We start from the raw sequence: 10981 nt of genomic DNA on the forward strand, positions 1-10981 counted from the left end.
TTTCTGAAGTGGTGGGAATTGGCTAAAATGGAGATGGTCATTATGCTATTCATAGTTTTTATTATTCCCATGAACTGTGGCATAACCCTTACTCTCAACTTATCAGCTGGCTTAATTGCTACTGGTGTACCATATCCTAAAACAAAAGAAGTGAGAATGGTTCACTGCCACTTGGCTGGCAAAAACATCTATTGATCTATGTCCTAATGTACGCGCTACAGTTGTTTAGAGAGTTTTAGCAAATGAGGCAAGGGATGCAGAGAAGTATGTGAGGATAAAAAGCTAAAATTGAGATTTGATTTTCTAATGAGCTGTTGATTTTCACAATAAAAGACTCCATAGTATTGATCTGTTTACCCTTTATAAAAATCAAGATTTTTTTGTATTGCTTATAGAAAATGTGCCAACAGTGGACTTTTCCATCTGCAGATTATACTGAATGACCACCGGTGGCAGTGTTTCACAACCGAGTTTCTCTGAATTGCCGAGACTGAAGGAAAAAAAAAAAGGAAGTCTTCTGGCATACGGCATCATTTTACCAATTTATATGGTAAGTAAAACTCCCAATCATTCCTTTAGGCATTAAAAAGTTCACAGCATCAGCATGTCCTCACTAGCTTGTAGTGGGAGACTGTGCCTGAATAGAATTTCTGTCAAGCTGAAAGTAATATGGATCACATTGTGTTGGTCATAATAATTCATAAAAGCCCGGCTGTCTCCAACGCTACTAAAGCCTGCTTTAGATCCTGGAACTAGCAATGTTCCATTCGAGCAAATTGCTGCCTTTGAGGCTGAAATGTACTACCTCATTTCAGAACGAGCGTGTTACATTCTCACGGAAGGAAGCTCATTTCACCTCTTCTCCTGCACTCCGTATGTTGGACTCTGATACTCAAGATGGATTGTTAAGGATAATCTGTTTATGTATCTCCATCCGACTTTCAAAAAGGCCCCAGTGCTTTGAGTGGTTCAGAGTCCTTTACCATTCCTCCTCCTACTTGCCTTGTAGTCATGAATACAGATAGTAACCTACTGCATAACTTCTGATCTCATCCTCCTGTGTGGTCAGCTGCCACAAGGACAATTGGTCCAGTGGTGCGCTGACATCATAAAGCTAATCAGATGTTGTCTGACATGAGGGCCACTCTGTTGCCTAGCAAGCTGACATCATAAAGCTAAAGCAAGATGTTGTCGGACATGAGGGCCACTCTGTTGGCTAACAAGCAGTAGGATACATTGATGTTGGTAACTAAATGAGTAGCAGGGTGGACAGGATGTCCAACTGAAAACTAAGATGAAAGAAATTAGGAAAGTTTTTGAGACTTCTCATTTTGTATCAACGTACGTTTGAGGATAAGAGTCATCTTCACCATTTCTGAAGTGGTGGGAATTGGCTAAAATGGAGATGGTCATTATGCTATTCATAGTTTTTATTATTCCCATGAACTGTGGCATAACCCTTACTCTCAACTTATCAGCTGGCTTAATTGCTACTGGTGTACCATATCCTAAAACAAAAGAAGTGAGAATGGTTCACTGCCACTTGGCTGGCAAAAACATCTATTGATCTATGTCCTAATGTACGCGCTACAGTTGTTTAGAGAGTTTTAGCAAATGAGGCAAGGGATGCAGAGAAGTATGCGAGGATAAAAAGCTAAAATTGAGATTTGATTTTCTAATGAGCTGTTGATTTACACAATAAAAGACTCCATAGTATTGATCTGTTTACCCTTTATAAAAATCAAGATTTTTTTGTATCGCTTATAGAAAATGTGCTAACAGTGGACTTTTCCATCTGCAGATTATACTGAATGACCACCGGTGGCAGTGTTTCACAACCGAGTTTCTCTGAATTGCCGAGACTGAAGGAAAAAAAAAAAGGAAGTCTTCTGGCATACGGCATCATTTTACCAATTTATATGGTAAGTAAAACTCCCAATCATTCCTTTAGGCATTAAAAAGTTCACAGCATCAGCATGTCCTCACTAGCTTGTAGTGGGAGACTGTGCCTGAATAGAATTTCTGTCAAGCTGAAAGTAATATGGATCACATTGTGTTGGTCATAATAATTCATAAAAGCCCGGCTGTCTCCAACGCTACTAAAGCCTGCTTTAGATCCTGGAACTAGCAATGTTCCATTCGAGCAAATTGCTGCCTTTGAGGCTGAAATGTACTACCTCATTTCAGAACGAGCGTGTTACATTCTCACGGAAGGAAGCTCATTTCACCTCTTCTCCTGCACTCCGTATGTTGGACTCTGATACTCAAGATGGATTGTTAAGGATAATCTGTTTATGTATCTCCATCCGACTTTCAAAAAGGCCCCAGTGCTTTGAGTGGTTCAGAGTCCTTTACCATTCCTCCTCCTACTTGCCTTGTAGTCATGAATACAGATAGTAACCTACTGCATAACTTCTGATCTCATCCTCCTGTGTGGTCAGCTGCCACAAGGACAATTGGTCCAGTGGTGCGCTGACATCATAAAGCTAATCAGATGTTGTCTGACATGAGGGCCACTCTGTTGCCTAGCAAGCTGACATCATAAAGCTAAAGCAAGATGTTGTCGGACATGAGGGCCACTCTGTTGGCTAACAAGCAGTAGGATACATTGATGTTGGTAACTAAATGAGTAGCAGGGTGGACAGGATGTCCAACTGAAAACTAAGATGAAAGAAATTAGGAAAGTTTTTGAGACTTCTCATTTTGTATCAACGTACGTTTGAGGATAAGAGTCATCTTCACCATTTCTGAAGTGGTGGGAATTGGCTAAAATGGAGATGGTCATTATGCTATTCATAGTTTTTATTATTCCCATGAACTGTGGCATAACCCTTACTCTCAACTTATCAGCTGGCTTAATTGCTACTGGTGTACCATATCCTAAAACAAAAGAAGTAAGAATGGTTCACTGCCACTTGGCTGGCAAAAACATCTATTGATCTATGTCCTAATGTACGCGCTACAGTTGTTTAGAGAGTATTAGCAAATGAGGCAAGGGATGCAGAGAAGTATGTGAGGATAAAAAGCTAAAATTGAGATTTGATTTTCTAATGAGCTGTTGATTTTCACAATAAAAGACTCCATAGTATTGATCTGTTTACCCTTTATAAAAATCAAGATTTTTTTGTATTGCTTATAGAAAATGTGCCAACAGTGGACTTTTCCATCTGCAGATTATACTGAATGACCACCGGTGGCAGTGTTTCACAACCGAGTTTCTCTGAATTGCCGAGACTGAAGGAAAAAAAAAAAAGGAAGTCTTCTGGCATACGGCATCATTTTACCAATTTATATGGTAAGTAAAACTCCCAATCATTCCTTTAGGCATTAAAAAGTTCACAGCATCAGCATGTCCTCACTAGCTTGTAGTGGGAGACTGTGCCTGAATAGAATTTCTGTCAAGCTGAAAGTAATATGGATCACATTGTGTTGGTCATAATAATTCATAAAAGCCCGGCTGTCTCCAACGCTACTAAAGCCTGCTTTAGATCCTGGAACTAGCAATGTTCCATTCGAGCAAATTGCTGCCTTTGAGGCTGAAATGTACTACCTCATTTCAGAACGAGCGTGTTACATTCTCACGGAAGGAAGCTCATTTCACCTCTTCTCCTGCACTCCGTATGTTGGACTCTGATACTCAAGATGGATTGTTAAGGATAATCTGTTTATGTATCTCCATCCGACTTTCAAAAAGGCCCCAGTGCTTTGAGTGGTTCAGAGTCCTTTACCATTCCTCCTCCTACTTGCCTTGTAGTCATGAATACAGATAGTAACCTACTGCATAACTTCTGATCTCATCCTCCTGTGTGGTCAGCTGCCACAAGGACAATTGGTCCAGTGGTGCGCTGACATCATAAAGCTAATCAGATGTTGTCTGACATGAGGGCCACTCTGTTGCCTAGCAAGCTGACATCATAAAGCTAAAGCAAGATGTTGTCGGACATGAGGGCCACTCTGTTGGCTAACAAGCAGTAGGATACATTGATGTTGGTAACTAAATGAGTAGCAGGGTGGACAGGATGTCCAACTGAAAACTAAGATGAAAGAAATTAGGAAAGTTTTTGAGACTTCTCATTTTGTATCAACGTACGTTTGAGGATAAGAGTCATCTTCACCATTTCTGAAGTGGTGGGAATTGGCTAAAATGGAGATGGTCATTATGCTATTCATAGTTTTTATTATTCCCATGAACTGTGGCATAACCCTTACTCTCAACTTATCAGCTGGCTTAATTGCTACTGGTGTACCATATCCTAAAACAAAAGAAGTAAGAATGGTTCACTGCCACTTGGCTGGCAAAAACATCTATTGATCTATGTCCTAATGTACGCGCTACAGTTGTTTAGAGAGTATTAGCAAATGAGGCAAGGGATGCAGAGAAGTATGTGAGGATAAAAAGCTAAAATTGAGATTTGATTTTCTAATGAGCTGTTGATTTTCACAATAAAAGACTCCATAGTATTGATCTGTTTACCCTTTATAAAAATCAAGATTTTTTTGTATTGCTTATAGAAAATGTGCCAACAGTGGACTTTTCCATCTGCAGATTATACTGAATGACCACCGGTGGCAGTGTTTCACAACCGAGTTTCTCTGAATTGCCGAGACTGAAGGAAAAAAAAAAAAGGAAGTCTTCTGGCATACGGCATCATTTTACCAATTTATATGGTAAGTAAAACTCCCAATCATTCCTTTAGGCATTAAAAAGTTCACAGCATCAGCATGTCCTCACTAGCTTGTAGTGGGAGACTGTGCCTGAATAGAATTTCTGTCAAGCTGAAAGTAATATGGATCACATTGTGTTGGTCATAATAATTCATAAAAGCCCGGCTGTCTCCAACGCTACTAAAGCCTGCTTTAGATCCTGGAACTAGCAATGTTCCATTCGAGCAAATTGCTGCCTTTGAGGCTGAAATGTACTACCTCATTTCAGAACGAGCGTGTTACATTCTCACAGAAGGAAGCTCATTTCACCTCTTCTCCTGCACTCCGTATGTTGGACTCTGATACTCAAGATGGATTGTTAAGGATAATCTGTTTATGTATCTCCATCCGACTTTCAAAAAGGCCCCAGTGCTTTGAGTGGTTCAGAGTCCTTTACCATTCCCCCTCCTACTTGCCTTGTAGTTATGAATACAGATAGTAACCTACTGCATAGCTTCTGATCTCATCCTCCTGTGTGGTCAGCTGCCACAAGGACAATTGGTCCAGTGGTGCGCTGACATCATAAAGCTAATCAGATGTTGTCTGACATGAGGGCCACTCTGTTGCCTAGCAAGCTGACATCATAAAGCTAAAGCAAGATGTTGTCGGACATGAGGGCCACTCTGTTGGCTAACAAGCAGTAGGATACATTGATGTTGGTAACTAAATGAGTAGCAGGGTGGACAGGATGTCCAACTGAAAACTAAGATGAAAGAAATTAGGAAAGTTTTTGAGACTTCTCATTTTGTATCAACGTACGTTTGAGGATAAGAGTCATCTTCACCATTTCTGAAGTGGTGGGAATTGGCTAAAATGGAGATGGTCATTATGCTATTCATAGTTTTTATTATTCCCATGAACTGTGGCATAACCCTTACTCTCAACTTATCAGCTGGCTTAATTGCTACTGGTGTACCATATCCTAAAACAAAAGAAGTGAGAATGGTTCACTGCCACTTGGCTGGCAAAAACATCTATTGATCTATGTCCTAATGTACGCGCTACAGTTGTTTAGAGAGTTTTAGCAAATGAGGCAAGGGATGCAGAGAAGTATGCGAGGATAAAAAGCTAAAATTGAGATTTGATTTTCTAATGAGCTGTTGATTTACACAATAAAAGACTCCATAGTATTGATCTGTTTACCCTTTATAAAAATCAAGATTTTTTTGTATCGCTTATAGAAAATGTGCTAACAGTGGACTTTTCCATCTGCAGATTATACTGAATGACCACCGGTGGCAGTGTTTCACAACCGAGTTTATCTGAATTGCCGAGACTGAAGAAAAAAAAAAAATTGAAGTCTTCCGGCATACGGCATCATTTTACCAATTTATATGGTAAGTAAAACTCCCAATCATTCCTTTAGGCATTAAAAAGTTCACAGCATCAGCATGTCCTCACTAGCTTGTAGTGGGAGACTGTGCCTGAATAGAATTTCTGTCAAGCTGAAAGTAATATGGATCACATTGTGTTGGTCATAATAATTCATAAAAGCCCGGCTGTCTCCAACGCTACTAAAGCCTGCTTTAGATCCTGGAACTAGCAATGTTCCATTCGAGCAAATTGCTGCCTTTGAGGCTGAAATGTACTACCTCATTTCAGAACGAGCGTGTTACATTCTCACGGAAGGAAGCTCATTTCACCTCTTCTCCTGCACTCCGTATGTTGGACTCTGATACTCAAGATGGATTGTTAAGGATAATCTGTTTATGTATCTCCATCCGACTTTCAAAAAGGCCCCAGTGCTTTGAGTGGTTCAGAGTCCTTTACCATTCCCCCTCCTACTTGCCTTGTAGTTATGAATACAGATAGTAACCTACTGCATAGCTTCTGATCTCATCCTCCTGTGTGGTCAGCTGCCACAAGGACAATTGGTCCAGTGGTGCGCTGACATCATAAAGCTAATCAGATGTTGTCTGACATGAGGGCCACTCTGTTGCCGAGCAAGCTGACATCATAAAGCTAAAGCAAGATGTTGTCGGACATGAGGGCCACTCTGTTGGCTAACAAGCAGTAGGATACATTGATGTTGGTAACTAAATGAGTAGCAGGGTGGACAGGATGTCCAACTGAAAACTAAGATGAAAGAAATTAGGAAAGTTTTTGAGACTTCTCATTTTGTATCAACGTACGTTTGAGGATAAGAGTCATCTTCACCATTTCTGAAGTGGTGGGAATTGGCTAAAATGGAGATGGTCATTATGCTATTCATAGTTTTTATTATTCCCATGAACTGTGGCATAACCCTTACTCTCAACTTATCAGCTGGCTTAATTGCTACTGGTGTACCATATCCTAAAACAAAGGAAGTGAGAATGGTTCACTGCCACTTGGCTGGCAAAAACATCTATTGATCTATGTCATAATGTACGCGCTACAGTTGTTTAGAGAGTTTTAGCAAATGAGGCAAGGGATGCAGAGAAGTATGCGAGGATAAAAAGCTAAAATTGAGATTTGATTTTCTAATGAGCTGTTGATTTTCACAATAAAAGACTCCATAGTATTGATCTGTTTACCCTTTATAAAAATCAAGATTTTTTTGTATTGCTTATAGAAAATGTGCCAACAGTGGACTTTTCAATCTGCAGATTACACTGAATGACCACCGGTGGCAGTGTTTCACAACCGAGTTTCTCTGAATTGCCGAGACTGAAGGAAAAAAAAAAAAGGAAGTCTTCCGGCATACGGCATCATTTTACCAATTTATATGGTAAGTAAAACTCCCAATCATTCCTTTAGGCATTAAAAAGTTCAGAGCATCAGCATGTCCTCACTAGCTTGTAGTGGGAGACTGTGCCTGAATAGAATTTCTGTCAAGCTGAAAGTAATATGGATCACATTGTGTTGGTCATAATAATTCATAAAAGCCCGGCTGTCTCCAACGCTACTAAAGCCTGCTTTAGATCCTGGAACTAGCAATGTTCCATTCGAGCAAATTGCTGCCTTTGAGGCTGAAATGTACTACCTCATTTCAGAACGAGCGTGTTACATTCTCACGGAAGGAAGCTCATTTCACCTCTTCTCCTGCACTCCGTATGTTGGACTCTGATACTCAAGATGGATTGTTAAGGATAATCTGTTTATGTATCTCCATCCGACTTTCAAAAAGGCCCCAGTGCTTTGAGTGGTTCAGAGTCCTTTACCATTCCCCCTCCTACTTGCCTTGTAGTTATGAATACAGATAGTAACCTACTGCATAGCTTCTGATCTCATCCTCCTGTGTGGTCAGCTGCCACAAGGACAATTGGTCCAGTGGTGCGCTGACATCATAAAGCTAATCAGATGTTGTCTGACATGAGGGCCACTCTGTTGCCTAGCAAGCTGACATCATAAAGCTAAAGCAAGATGTTGTCGGACATGAGGGCCACTCTGTTGGCTAACAAGCAGTAGGATACATTGATGTTGGTAACTAAATGAGTAGCAGGGTGGACAGGATGTCCAACTGAAAACTAAGATGAAAGAAATTAGGAAAGTTTTTGAGACTTCTCATTTTGTATCAACGTACGTTTGAGGATAAGAGTCATCTTCACCATTTCTGAAGTGGTGGGAATTGGCTAAAATGGAGATGGTCATTATGCTATTCATAGTTTTTATTATTCCCATGAACTGTGGCATAACCCTTACTCTCAACTTATCAGCTGGCTTAATTGCTACTGGTGTACCATATCCTAAAACAAAAGAAGTGAGAATGGTTCACTGCCACTTGGCTGGCAAAAACATCTATTGATCTATGTCCTAATGTACGCGCTACAGTTGTTTAGAGAGTTTTAGCAAATGAGGCAAGGGATGCAGAGAAGTATGTGAGGATAAAAAGCTAAAATTGAGATTTGATTTTCTAATGAGCTGTTGATTTTCACAATAAAAGACTCCATAGTATTGATCTGTTTACCCTTTATAAAAATCAAGATTTTTTTGTATTGCTTATAGAAAATGTGCCAACAGTGGACTTTTCCATCTGCAGATTATACTGAATGACCACCGGTGGCAGTGTTTCACAACCGAGTTTCTCTGAATTGCCGAGACTGAAGGAAAAAAAAAAAAGGAAGTCTTCCGGCATACGGCATCATTTTACCAATTTATATGGTAAGTAAAACTCCCAATCATTCCTTTAGGCATTAAAAAGTTCACAGCATCAGCATGTCCTCACTAGCTTGTAGTGGGAGACTGTGCCTGAATAGAATTTCTGTCAAGCTGAAAGTAATATGGATCACATTGTGTTGGTCATAATAATTCATAAAAGCCCGGCTGTCTCCAACGCTACTAAAGCCTGCTTTAGATCCTGGAACTAGCAATGTTCCATTCGAGCAAATTGCTGCCTTTGAGGCTGAAATGTACTACCTCATTTCAGAACGAGCGTGTTACATTCTCACGGAAGGAAGCTCATTTCACCTCTTCTCCTGCACTCCGTATGTTGGACTCTGATACTCAAGATGGATTGTTAAGGATAATCTGTTTATGTATCTCCATCCGACTTTCAAAAAGGCCCCAGTGCTTTGAGTGGTTCAGAGTCCTTTACCATTCCCCCTCCTACTTGCCTTGTAGTTATGAATACAGATAGTAACCTACTGCATAACTTCTGATCTCATCCTCCTGTGTGGTCAGCTGCCACAAGGACAATTGGTCCAGTGGTGCGCTGACATCATAAAGCTAATCAGATGTTGTCTGACATGAGGGCCACTCTGTTGCCTAGCAAGCTGACATCATAAAGCTAAAGCAAGATGTTGTCGGACATGAGGGCCACTCTGTTGGCTAACAAGCAGTAGGATACATTGATGTTGGTAACTAAATGAGTAGCAGGGTGGACAGGATGTCCAACTGAAAACTAAGATGACAGAAATTAGGAAAGTTTTTGAGACTTCTCATTTTGTATCAACGTACGTTTGAGGATAAGAGTCATCTTCACCATTTCTGAAGTGGTGGGAATTGGCTAAAATGGAGATGGTCATTATGCTATTCATAGTTTTTATTATTCCCATGAACTGTGGCATAACCCTTACTCTCAACTTATCAGCTGGCTTAATTGCTACTGGTGTACCATATCCTAAAACAAAAGAAGTGAGAATGGTTCACTGCCACTTGGCTGGCAAAAACATCTATTGATCTATGTCCTAATGTACGCGCTACAGTTGTTTAGAGAGTTTTAGCAAATGAGGCAAGGGATGCAGAGAAGTATGTGAGGATAAAAAGCTAAAATTGAGATTTGATTTTCTAATGAGCTGTTGATTTTCACAATAAAAGACTCCATAGTATTGATCTGTTTACCCTTTATAAAAATCAAGATTTTTTTGTATTGCTTATAGAAAATGTGCCAACAGTGGACTTTTCCATCTGCAGATTATACTGAATGACCACCGGTGGCAGTGTTTCACAACCGAGTTTCTCTGAATTGCCGAGACTGAAGGAAAAAAAAAAAAGGAAGTCTTCTGGCATACGGCATCATTTTACCAATTTATATGGTAAGTAAAACTCCCAATCATTCCTTTAGGCATTAAAAAGTTCACAGCATCAGCATGTCCTCACTAGCTTGTAGTGGGAGACTGTGCCTGAATAGAATTTCTGTCAAGCTGAAAGTAATATGGATCACATTGTGTTGGTCATAATAATTCATAAAAGCCCGGCTGTCTCCAACGCTACTAAAGCCTGCTTTAGATCCTGGAACTAGCAATGTTCCATTCGAGCAAATTGCTGCCTTTGAGGCTGAAATGTACTACCTCATTTCAGAACGAGCGTGTTACATTCTCACGGAAGGAAGCTCATTTCACCTCTTCTCCTGCACTCCGTATGTTGGACTCTGATACTCAAGATGGATTGTTAAGGATAATCTGTTTCTGTATCTCCATCTGACTTTCAAAAAGGCCCCAGTGCTTTGAGTGGTTCAGAGTCCTTTACCATTCCCCCTCCTACTTGCCTTGTAGTCATGAATACAGATAGTAACCTACTGCATAACTTCTGATCTCATCCTCCTGTGTGGTCAGCTGCCACAAGGACAATTGGTCCAGTGGTGCGCTGACATCATAAAGCTAATCAGATGTTGTCTGACATGAGGGCCACTCTGTTGCCTAGCAAGCTGACATCATAAAGCTAAAGCAAGATGTTGTCGGACATGAGGGCCACTCTGTTGGCTAACAAGCAGTAGGATACATTGATGTTGGTAACTAAATGAGTAGCAGGGTGGACAGGATGTCCAACTGAAAACTAAGATGAAAGAAATTAGGAAAGTTTTTGAGACTTCTCATTTTGTATCAACGTACGTTTGAGGATAAGAGTCATCTTCACC

This window comes from Triturus cristatus, chromosome 11, assembly GCF_964204655.1.
Source record: "Triturus cristatus chromosome 11, aTriCri1.1, whole genome shotgun sequence".
Lineage (NCBI taxonomy): Eukaryota > Metazoa > Chordata > Amphibia > Caudata > Salamandridae > Triturus > Triturus cristatus.